This window comes from Schistocerca americana, chromosome 7 (assembly GCF_021461395.2).
Source record: "Schistocerca americana isolate TAMUIC-IGC-003095 chromosome 7, iqSchAmer2.1, whole genome shotgun sequence".
In the NCBI taxonomy this organism is placed as follows: Eukaryota; Metazoa; Arthropoda; class Insecta; order Orthoptera; family Acrididae; genus Schistocerca; species Schistocerca americana.
Genome location: NC_060125.1, coordinates 422,911,609 through 422,924,939, shown reverse-complemented (window position 1 = coordinate 422,924,939; position 13,331 = coordinate 422,911,609).

Genomic DNA, 13,331 nt, shown 5'->3' with positions numbered 1-13,331 from the left:
GTTCTGAGTTTATAACGGACTCTGTGCCTTAATCAACATCAGATACGACATGACTCCTTCTTGCGAAATTCGAAATGTATGTATAAATCTGTATTGTATGCTTGCCAGTGCGTTTCCTCCAGTACTCGCAGTTAAGCAATCGTAAAACGCAGTTGGTTTCAGCAGCGACGAAAGGCGCCTTAGCCAATCAAAAACTTCACACCCGAGACGCTCGGCACTGGCACTGAAATAATTCGCAGGCGCCAAGAAAATTTTTCCCACTTTTGGCAACCACCTCTTTCGCACGAAAAATGAGATAAGCAAAGAACACGAAGAATCCCGTCGGGACAGACACTGAAGAAACATTAATAACTTATATCTCCACTGGAAAATGATTTAAAGTTAGTTTGAGTAAACACCATTAAAGTAATGCTGGGTAATTGGAAAACAGGGGAAAACTTTTCTTGAAAAAACTAATTCGGCATTGGCGGAGTACCCTTTAAATTCTCTCTTAAGCTGATTAATTTCTTCAAGTTTGGAAAATGTAATTCATCATAGGAAGTTAAGAGAAAAAAATTATCTGACAACTGTCTTCCAGTGTTTAGAGCTCCTTCATAAATTGCTTATACAGGTCGGCCGTATAGCGTTACTTTCTACTGGTAAAGACATATTTAGTGAGTTAATAAGATTTTTAAAATTATCAGATGCAGTAAGTTTTTTAATTGCTTATTTTCTGCGCAGTTTTAAGCAGGAAGAATTATTTTCGCAAATTCACTCTCCATTATTTACACAATTTATTCTCTCTGCCCTGCAAAACAACATTTTACGGCTATTAATTCTAATCTGTTGTTACGAACTTTTAACTCGTACAAATTTTAAGCACACACATACTTGACTTACTTGTGAACAGTTACTATGACAGAAAATCTTTATAGCCAACGCCAACATACAATATGTTCTGGACGGCGAGTGCAGTTATTTCATCGTATCAGATTTACCTGTTAGCTGCGTCACATTTAATTACTATTCATCACTTGTGGATGCACATGCAATAACGTGGTTATTGCGTATTTTCGGTTTTGATGAGCTTTCTGCTACCTGTGGCACGAAAACAGAAATATTTACGTTAATGCTGTCGCGTTTCATTATACGCGCTGGGAAAGAGAACATATCGGATGTGTGTTCTTCCCCCCTCCCCCTCCCCCCCCCCCCCCCCTGCCCCCGTTTCGTTCCATGGGAGACACATATCGAATGCCAACAGCACGTGCCTTGTCTGGCGCAGATATTTAACTTTTTTTTTTGTTGCTTTTTTTCGGCAGACGAGAATCAGACTGCTGCTGCGAAAGTGTAATCGACAAGCGCAGAAATTTCGAACTTGTAAAACCCGCTTTGACTGTATTGTAAGACTCGGATACTGAAAGCAAGTATGCTATGATGAGAATGTAGAAACAGATCTCTTATGCTGATATCTCTCCAGCTAACTGGCAGTTATCGACTGGAAGACGACGATAAACAGATTATGTACACTAGGCATGTTGCGTGGGCACCCTTATATTCACAGCGCTGCTTCTTGTTTTATAACCGAACGTGTCAGCGAACTAAATGGGACAGCGGATGAAACGCTGGACTGGCATTTTAGAGGAGCAACTATCAGATTTTTCGATGGTTTCCCTAAAGTAGTTCATCTCAGGATGGTTCTTCTGGAAAGGACACTGACATTTTCTTTAATCATCCTCGTCCGATCCTAGCTTGTATACCATGTCTAATGGCCTTGTCGAAGGCACGATAAACGTAATGTTCTTTCCTTCTGAATACCTTTCGGCTTTTCTATTAACCCCATTGCAATATCTCATGAGGCAAGCTGGAACACAGCTTTTGCAGATGGTGCTTGTCATTCTGCATACTGTCATTGGGGCGGAGCAAACGTCCGAGCTAGCTTCACACATATTCCTCAGCGACGCATCTGTGAAATTGTTGCCTGCTGCAGGACTTCAGAGTCACACAGTCAGTTCATAGAGGTACGTGCCATGTATTGACGAAGATTCCCCTATAGAACAGTGGGAGCAAGACAGCATCACATGAGAGATAGCGCTTGGCGGCGCCGGATGTTCGTGACTTATCATCATGCCGTCGTTGATCCCTGTCACTACCAGCCGTGATATGATGTCACACCGATGGCTCTCCAGGTCAAGAGTGACACCGCTGTGTCGCTCCGAAACATTGTGACGTAACTGTTTAGTCACATGCCACAAAACGACAACAGAAACTGATTGATGTAATATAATGAGTAACTTTCTTCGGAGTAGCTACACGATAAAGTTTGGAACGTGAGAGCAGAATTTCTCCGCTGTTGGTGCAACGCGGCAGGCCTGCGCGCAGTGTGCGCACAAATCAAGGATTACGGGAAAGGACAAGCGTGGTTCCGTGGCTGAAGGACTTAAAACTTCTCGCTTCAGGTGGCGGCATCACTAAGCCTGAAAAACGAAGTGTGTTTCCAGAAGGCATGAGAACCCGTGAGAGAGTCCGAGCGAAGCTAGGAAGGGCCACGGACGCTCCCTCTTGAATATGCAAGCTAGAACGTCCGTCAGTTTTCGAAACATAGCGTGGGAAAACAGCTCCCTTCTTGCACAGAAAAATTTTCAGCCTTGTATAGTGTCACCACCTATTGCGTTTACAGGTATACTACAGCAGCCTATTGAGAAAATTCTGCTTTATTTTTTCGGTATTTCGAAGAGAAAGGAGAAATTCTCGATTTTCGATGTGACAATACTTGCAAGTCCTCCTCTTCAGCGTTTGGCAGTGGGACGGAACGAGACACGCGTCCTTGACGTCCTGCTCGTGAGATGTACGGTCGTATGTGTTAGCCTGTCTTCGATACTGAACTTGGTGTTCGACACACTCGGTTTCTGGCACTTAGCGTTAGGTGATCGCGACTGCAGAGCGACGTGTTGAGCGCACGTTCAGCGGTCCAGAGGCGCCCAGATCTAGCTTGGCGTTCTTCCTATGCGGTTATTTTGAGTACGTGTCGCGTTCAGCCTTCCTGTTGCTATATACTCCGCGCAGGTCGCAATTTGCGTAATCATTCAGTCACATAAGTTGTTTTCCTATTTGTCGTAGACTGATTTTACTACAGGAACTGCGAATCAGTGTTCCCCAATTCAATAGCATAAGTGAGCAATCTTCCCCAGTTTAGAAGCATTGTGAGCTGCTCATACTTAGTCGATTGATTTATCCTGCAGCAGTCTTTCACATGAAATTCTAATGCCTTCGGCTCATTAATCAGTTGCTGTTGTTGTTGTGGTCTTCAGTCCAGAGACTGGTTTGATGCAGCTCTTCATGCTACTCTGTCCTGTGCAAGCTTCTTCATCTCCCAGTACCTACTGCAACCTACATCCTTCTGAGTCTGCTTAGTGTTTTCATCTTTTGGTCTCCCTCTACGATTTTTACCTTCCACGCCGCCCTCAAATACTAAACTGGTGATCCCTTGATGGCTCAAAACATATCCTACCAACCGATCCCTTCTTCTAGTCAAGTTGTGCCACAAATTTCTCTTCTCCCTAATTCTATTCAATACCTCCTCATTAGTTATGTGATCTACCCATCTAATCTTCAGCATTCTTCTGCAGCACAAAATTTCGAAAGCTACTATTCTCTTCTTGTCCAAAATATTTATCGTCCACGTTTCACTTCCATACATTGCCACACTCCATTCAAATACTTTCAGAAACGACTTCCTCTCACTAAATCTATACTCGATGTTAACAAATTTCTCTTCTTCAGAAACGCTTGCCTTACCATTTCCCGTCTACATTTTATATCCTCTCTACTTCGACCATCATCAGTTATTTTGCTCCCCAAATAGCAAAACTCCTTTACTACTTTAAGTGTCTCATTTCCTAATCTAATACCCTCAGCATCACCCGATTTAATTCCACTACGTTCCATTATCCTCATTTTGCTTTTGTTGATGTTCATCTTATATCCTACTTTCAAAACACTATCCATTCCGTTCAACTGCTCTCCCAAATCCTTTGCTGTCTCTGACAGAATTAAAATGTCATCGACAAACCTCAAAGTTTTTATTTCTTCTCCATTGATTTTAATTCCTACTGCAAATTTTTCTTTTGTTTCCTTTACTGCTTGCTCAATATACAGATTGAATAACATCGGGGATAGCCTACAACCCTGCCATCTGGTTTCTCTACAAATTGTAAATAGCCTTTCGCTCCCTGTATTTTACCCCTGCCACCTTCAGAATGTGAAAGAGAGTCCTTTCCTTAATCTATTTTCTAAGATAAGTCGTAGGATCAGTACTGCCTCACGTGTTGCAACATTTCTACGGAATCCAAACTGATCTTCCCCGAGGTCGGCTTCTAGCAGTTTTTCCATTCGTCTGTAAAGAATAATCAGGAGCCCTGAATAATCTCATACTGCTAATTATCCTTTCTTCCAGGAGTGCTAGTTCTGCTAGGTTCGCAGAAGAGCTTTTATGAAGTTTTGAAGGTAGGAGATGAGGTACTGGCAGAACTCAAGCTCTGAGGATGGGTCGTGAGTCGTATTTGGGTGGCTCAGCCGGTAGAGTACTTGCCCTCAAAAGACAAAGGTCGCGAGTCCGAGTCTCGATCCATCACACAGTTTTAATCTGCCAGCTCACACTCTGCTGCAGAGTGAAAATCTCATGTTTCATTACTGTACGACTTCCCCACTGATAGCTGAGTCTGTGCTCTGTGAGTAAGTCAGAGGCTACAAATCCAAAGGTCCAGAGTTCAGATGTCATTCAGCCCAGAACATTTTTTTGTGACTTGTCAATAGTTTTACCGCTGAAAACGATTGTGATTAAGGAAAATACGAAGCTTTACCGTAATTAGGAGTTCACGAGATACAATAGCGCAGAAAAAGTTGAAAACAGTTTGTTGCGGAAATGGATTCGGAACGGATGTAACAGGATTACGACATTCAGACGGCAGCCTGAAATGCAAGTATACGCTAATGACACCAGGCACCGAATTGCCGTTCTCCCCCACCCCCAGTCCTTCCCCCACCTCGTGTTCGGTGCAGCACGTGCTCTGCCGAATTCCCCCGCGCCGCGCTGCATGCGGCAGAATTTGCAAATACCGGCCATTCCACCGGCTAGGCTTCCGCTCGCTATGCAGAAGCAGAAACGGGAACGGGTCGGTGGACTGCGAGCGCTCCGCTGGAGCGGCACCTGCGTGTGCCCGACACAGCGCGGTCAGTACACCCTGCGCCGTGCGGTTGGCCGCTGCGCGGGTGGAAGTCAATTGGAAAAAGCTTGCCGCAGTTTTCACAGAGATCAGCTTATGCGTTGGATTCGTTCGAGTAGTTAAATTTATTTACGCATTTGTTTCGCCTGGTGCCGATAGGGGCGTCAGACAGTCCACGCTGCAGTATTTACAATACCCTAACAGTACACACTACTGTCATACATACGGGAGTTTCTATATACAGGAGGCACACTTGTAATGAACGAGAAAGGTCTAATGGAGAAACTTGAGGGCAAAGCGAGAAAGATTTTGAGAAACAACGATTGAGAAGACGTTCATAAGTTTCACTGCATCATAGGTAAAGGATCAGTTTTCAAAACAGCGTAATTTTCCTCCATTTCGATGCGTAAGTTTGAAATTTGGCTCAAAAGTGCCTACACGCTCCCTCTGTTGGAGTAAAAAGCGTGACACCCTGTGACGTCACCCTGGGTCTCGGCAACGCTTCAGACAGCGAGGCATCGACACATGCGACAAAAAGGGCACAGCTAAGAAGTTCATGTGAGGCGTAAGGTGAGTTAATGTCACAGTGGCACCAACTATCAAACTCTATCGTGGACGTATCTCAGTATGAAAAGATCGTCACATCCACTCTTCACCGCTTTTTTGACGCGTCTGCGGTTGTTAGAACCATGATTTGCAGTATTGAAATCACGGGGTTTTCTTATGGTTACCCAAGAAAACATTTCAGACACACCGCCGCTTACAATCGACACGAAAAAGTCTCCGGAGTTGGCGTAAAGGACTACAGTGAGACCCAATCCTCCCTTTTGGCCATTTATTCCACACATTTCACAGTCGAAAACGACAACTCAGGTGTGAAGAGGAACGGGACGACGTTCTAGACAACGTTCGACAGTGCTGACACCCGTCCCCCTCCTCCACCCTGGAATAATTCAACCCTTTTCTAAAGACATCGTGGGTCAGCAACACCACTGATCGTGAACGCGCTCCTTTGGAGTGCACTGCTACCGCAGTTTTTACTGTGGTGTACAGGGTGGAAGCACTAAGAACTGTCAAAACCATTTGATGAAGTTTGAATGCATTTCTGAAGCAGCAAATGTTTCTTAGGCTTTTTCAGCCTTCCTGTTTAGCGCCCTCCTGCGGTGTGATCATGTCAAGATGTGACATTGACACATGCGTATATGCACCTGCAAAGGATCCCTCCAATTTCACTCAATTCGCCAACAACCTTGGTGCCACCTGCGTTTTTTGAGCACTTTACAAATGTACAGAGAGAACCCATGTTGAGAATCCTAGACTAACCTGCTGATCTTGCGCCTAGAGGTAGGCATGCAGTATAGAAGGGGTGTTAAGAGGTTGTCTGTTACAGGCACCTAGGACTCACGGGCTGTCTCTGTACAGGTGTTCGCCGTCGATTCCCGGCCAGGTTGGACATTTTCTCTGCTGGGCGACTGGGTGTTGTGTTGTCCTCATCATCATTTCATCCCCATCTCCGACGCGCAAGACGCCTAATGTGGCGTTGAATACAATAAGTACTTGCCCTCGGCGGCCGAACTTCCCTGAATGGGAAACTCCCGGCCCACAATGCCGTATGCTAATTTCCATTCTTTTTCTGTACAGGTGCACTTTCAAAGTGTCACCGAGAGTGTTACCGAACTGGAGTGTCTTAGAGGTACCCTTTGTTTACTCATGCATGTGTCTACGTCACACACCTCTGCCATCACGCCACAGCAGGGCACCAAACAGGAACACTGATAAAGCAAAAGCACCCTTTATTGCTTTCTGAGTGGCGTGTGTCTGAAATGTTTTACTCGGCCACCCACATGAAAAACGCGTGATTTCAGCACTGGGCGTTACTGTTCTGACCTCCATCACAGGGGCCAAAAGAGGAGAGATTGGATCTTTCCGTCGTGTGACACTACCGCGATGGCGTTGGGCAGAATTGTGGTGAAATTTGGCATCAATGTGAGATCGTTAACACAGCTTACCCACACATGAAGTTGTGCACTGTGGCCTTTCTTCCGCATGTGTGGACACCTTGGTGTTTGGAGCATCGCCGTGCTCGATGGTGACGTCGCAGGGCGCCACGCCTTTGCGTCATTAGAAAGGAACGTTGTAGGCACTTCTGAGCCACATATCAAACTTACATGTAGCAATGGCACACAATTACGAGGTTTCGAAAAAGTGATACTAAAACTGTGTTGCACAAAGTACTTCAGGACTTCGAGAACTAAATGACACAGTTCGACCAGACTCAATTAGTTTCGCCGTTTCACCGGAGACCCTGGTCAATAATGTTAATTTTGAAGCATACGAAACATAAGACAGTCTCACGCCACGCTGACAATGAAAATCAAGAGAAAAATTGATGGAGAGAGAGATACGCACTTACAAGGGGAAGGCCTCAGACACGGCCCAGTCGATTCGGCTCAAATTTGGCAGTTCGCTTGTGTGCAACCTAAAACGAAGGAATCTAAGATATTTTGGGTCAACACCCTCGCGTTTTTGAGAAAATCGCCCCTAAAGATTATGACGAGCAATCGATTCAAAATTGGCGCGATCGGTAGATAATTGTAAATAGAGCATTTTTCATCATCAGGTATGGGGTCCGAAAACGCATACGTTTCCAGAAATCGAGGTAAGACTGTTTTACAATTGCCGCTCCTATCAATCTGGAACGCCGAGAAACAGAACTGCCTGCTTCCGGCAGTGCATTGATAATGCATCTGTCTTGCAACAGTTTTACAAACCAAAACACAGCGTCGGTAACTTACCGCTTGGCATCGTCTGTGACAGGCTCCCAACTATATATTACACCGCTAGGCGCAGGGTGTACATCCTCCATTATACAGATTATGCACCTTAAAGATATGACACAGCAAACAATAACTAGTTACTACGGCATAAACAGAAGAGCTAATTACTACAAACTACATAAAGTACTCGTCATGTGTTACTTACGGAATAACACTGTATTCATTCACAAAACGTATTTCATTCGGCGGATTAACGATGGAAAAATCACTACATGTATCCGCGAGGTTCGCGGCAGCCTAATGACGGAAAACAACTCTTTCCGATAGGCTTCTATAAGGCTCGTGCTGGACACCTTCACTCTTCCAGGTTCACAACTATGATAGGACGAAGAGGCAACCGGGACAACAAAGCTCTCCCCGCGTGCATTCTGTCCCGTGCCTCGCTGTAAACAAGCGTCGCGCGGTTGGCTACCTGTGATCCCTCGTGAGGAATTCGCAGCACTCTCACTCGGAGTTGTTTTCATGTGACAAGGCTTAAAAGTTTAATACTTTAGTAACTCACGGCGTTTGGGAAATTACTTTGCCTACCTTATTATTATCATACCTTATTGATTTACTTACCTTATTAACCCTCCTACCCCTATCAATTGAGATATGGAAAAATACAAACGAAAAGAATAACATCAGCTAGGTTTCTTCGAGATTCGAACTCGGGTTCTTCGATTCCCAGCCAGTTACCTTGGCCGTCGCTCTATCGATGATGGCAGCGAGATGTGTTTACCATGTGGGTACTGTTGTGGATTGGCAGGAGAGCCAACCCACTATGAGAGGAAGCCGAAAGGCACGCGTTTTAGCTCACGCAGGCTGGCGTGAGGTCTGGAACAGGTCAAGGAAATGAGACTAGCAAAAAAAAGGACGTAGCTGTGGAATACTTAACTTTAATCCATAAATGGTGAACATCGCTCTTGACGGTACATGTTTTACAGCATCAATAGTAACTGGTAATGGCGCCTTGCTAGGTCGTAGCAAATGACATAGCTGAAGGCTATGCTAACTATCGTCCCGGCAAATGAGAGCGTATTTTGTCAGTGAACCATCGCTAGCAAAGTCGGCTGTACAACTGGGGCGAGTGCTAGAAAGTCTCTCTAGACCTGCCGTGTGGCGGCGCTCGGTCTGGAATCACTGATAGTGGCGACACGCGGGTCCGACGTATACTACCAGACCGCGGCCGATTTAAAGGCTACCACCTAGCAAGTGTGGTGTCTGGCGGTGACACCACAGGTACAAATTCAGCAGTTGTAAAAGTTACTTACCTCGATTTCTGGAAACGTTTGCGTTTTCGGACCACATACCTGATGATGAAAAATGCTCTATTTACAATTATCTGTCGATCCCTCCAATTTTGAGTCGATGGCTCGTCGTAACCTTTAGGGGTGATTTTCTCAAAATTGCGGGGGTGTTGACCCAAAATATCTTAGAGTCCTTCGTTTTAGGTTGTACACAAGCGCCCTGCCAATTTGAGCCGAATCGGTTGGCCGTGTCTGAGGCCTTCCCCCTTGTTAGTAGAATTACAAGGCCAGGAGGGTAGAGATCAAGAACTAAGCCATCCGTGACGTCGCTAATCAAAGCTCTGGTCCTGTGTGTGAAGAATGGAAGGGGAAACGCAGTTTTTAAATGAGCACGGAAAATGCGATTTGAGGGGGTCTACATCTCTATACTCCGGAAGCTGATCTTCTGTACCTGTGTCACTTCCTCCGTTTTTTGTAACAGTTGCGATTGGTCTGTGGCAAGAACGGTTGTTGTTAACCCTCATTCTGAGCTCTAATCTCACTAACTGTTGTACCTTTATAGACTACTCATGGGATAAGAATGGGGGGGGGGGGGTAAACAATCTACTGATTCTTCTTCGAACGTATGCTTGGAATTTTAAGAGTAACTCTCACCGCCATGCACAGCCTCTTGTAGCTGGACTGCTAGAGCCTCTCCCTGACGCTTTCGCACTTACTAAATGAACCTCCAACGAAACACGCAACTCTTCTCTGAATCTTATCTACGTCCTCTGTCAATCTTATCTGGTATGTGTCCCAGAGCGGCGAACAATATTCAAGTGTTAATCGAACGATGGTTTCGTAAGTTGCATCTCCTTTGTGGGTGGACTACACTTCCCGACGATCCCTCCAACGAACCTCATTCTGGAGTCTACCTTACCTGCGACTTCTCTTATGTGGTCGTTTCACTTTACATCGCTCTGTATGCTTACTTCTAGGTGTTTAGTAGATGTGACTGCTTCCAGTGGTTATTCTACAGGCATGTAATAATACAATAACAATTTTTCTCCATATTTTTGTGCAATACGTTACTCTGTTTATGCATTAAGAAGGGGCAGATGTTAGACATAGCCAACCAACTCGCTCCATATTTGGCAGGTCGCTTGTGTACAACCTAAAATGAAAGGCTCTGAGGTACTTTGGCTGAACAGTCCCCCGTTTTTGAGAAAATCACGTCTATAATTCTTGACACGCAATCGACTCAACATTGACGAGATCGATAGATAATTGAAAATTGAGAATTTTTCATTACCATATATATGGAGTCCACAAATGCGTATTTTCCTGGAAATTGGGGAAAGACACTTTTTACGCTGGTCCCGGCTGAGGTTCGAGTCCTCCCTCGGGCATTGGTGTGCATGTTTGTCCTTAGGATAATTTAGATTAAGTAGTGTGTAAGCTTAGTGACTGATGACCTTAGCAGTTAAGCCCCATAAGATTTCACACACATTTGAACATTTGAACACTTTTTACGATTGCCGCTTGTGTACTCATAAGGTAACCGGATTTCAACGAAAGCGCCGCTGGCGTAGCGACCAAGGCACCTCCCTGTGGTACACAAAACTAGTGTCCGATTCCCCGATGCATTCTGCAATTTTTTTCGTTTGCATTTTTCTCCGTTTTGATATTAGTAGAAATACGAACGATAATAAGTTAAGTGAAACGAAAAGCAATAATGACAGGGACGGCAAAAAAATTTCACAAATGATTTGGATTAGTAAAGAATTAAAAATTTAATCCCTATCGCCTTACAATGGCTCTTTTGCTGTTACATCTCCTCAATTTCCTTCTAACAGCTAAACTGATAGTACCTGTAAGCTTCATGGAACTTCCGACGTTCTCGACAAGGTCATTTATACGTATTACGGAAAGTAATGGCCACGTAACACTCCTTTCCTGTACACCTGAAGTAACTTTTACGCTTGAAGATTTCTCTCAATTAAGAAGTCGTGGATTGGAGGAGTTTTTCATCTGGTCTGAGCGAGGCGCCTCGGAGTGAAGTCGCGAAGGCAGCGACCACCGCAGACAGGCAGCCACCGGATGCACACTAGAAGCCAGTGATCGGGAGCATTTACAGTGGTTTTTTAATCGACGATGCATCGATGCATTGACCGTACAGAGGAGCCGCTCGGTGACCGTCGTAGCAACAGCATTCCTCACACTTGTCCAGCAACGTAATACACGGCCCAGCTTCGACCTAGTTTAAGCGACTCTGAGGTCACCGGCTACGGGTATTCATCTGTGTAATTAACTAACTAAAGTTAATTACATTAATAATATATATGTAAAACCGGGGTATCTGTCTCTTCGCCTTTGAACAGGCTAATCTCCAAAACTGCTAGACGAATTTTCGTGTGCTTTCGCATGTAACTTGACTGTAGCCTTGGGCACCATATGGGGATGATTTCATCAACACCGGATCACGAAAAACGGGATATCCATACATACTGTAAAGTTGTATGAATGTATGTGTGTTCTACATTTCAGAAAGAACTGGACCGCCTTCAACCAAACTTGGTAAACATCAGTTACCGTTCGGAAAAAAACGCTGTGGCGGTTAGAACCGCCTCCCTATCAAAGGGGTAGTTGCGGGTGTGAAAAAGATGTGTAGGACACGTCGCTCGAGTTCCCAGCTTTTATTCATCCACATTTGAGAACGAGAACACGTAGTGAATTAAACAAACTTTGCACATAATTCCAAACATTTACGAAGCTTTTTCCCGCTTACAGCCCCCACAAAGTGATGAAATGAAAAACGTTTATCGCTTACTACATTTTCGCTGTTCATGCAGTACGACTGCCGGGCGTTTTAATGTATTACTTCTTTACTACCAACTGTATTTTGCAAGACAACCACTGAATGTACCTGCAAAATTATATCATTGTACAGCACACAGTTCAGTGAGGATATACAACCTCATAAATACTGAGATGCGTAAAAAACTGCCGCATCATGCATGACGTTTAAATTTATTATTACTAATCCAATAAACCGATTTCGATGAAATTTGGTAATGGGATAGCTTGAACCCTGAGGAAGAAAATAGGCTACTTTAGAAAGTGTGTAATACAGGATACTTATTGAATTGAAGAATATTACGCAAATTAGGGAAAAGTATTTACTCTTTGACTTTGCGCTTTGCTTTGCATTTGTGAAAATGCTTGTAATAGTTGATACGTGCTACGTGATACGATTCAAACTAATGAATACAATGCTTATACAGTCTTCAAAGTGTTTAATGCATACTTCCACCCTACAACAGCATGACGCATAGATGCGTCCTCCTGCCCGTGCTCCTCTGTACGCACTGCTCGGCAGCGACGCTCTGCATTCCAACGCATTGTGCGTTGGGACAGCTCGGGAGGGGGAAGAGTGGGTAGCACTACACGAGCTATCGTTACTCAGTCAGGCAGACATGTGAGGGCAGCTGATGTTATTGCCCTTGTAGCAGCTTACTTACTCATCATAACAAAACTACTTATAGGTCATGTGAGCTCAGTAACAGGTGACAGGTAGTACTATTATGTCTTTTAGATCAGAGTTGAAAGTTTTTGTTTGTCTCCCTCTATACCCCTAGTAAAAAAAAAGAAAAGAAAAAAAAAACCTGGCTTTAATTCTAGGTCTGAATTATGACAAGCACAGGGTAATTTCAAGGCCAATGTTATTCTCTTTAGATAACAGCTAGCATTACAGTACAAATACACACACTGAACATAAAATTACTAACCCTCAGGAGATGCCACAGTAATATCATATAACGCCACCTCTACCCATGATCACCATGAGAAAGGTGTTAGGGTTTACTGCTGTATCTGTGCAAGAAGTTGGCTTTAGTCCCTTGCCATCTCGTAATGAAATGTCGACTGTGTGACCTTTTTGTTTAAATTTTGGCACACGTCAGACACAAAACCGGGCCCTCTACAAACTCCGCGACAAATGCTGATTTCCTTTCTTTTTTAATTCTTTGCTACCTGATTATCTGACGATGCACAGTCCTGCTATTATGAATACGGAACATCCCATG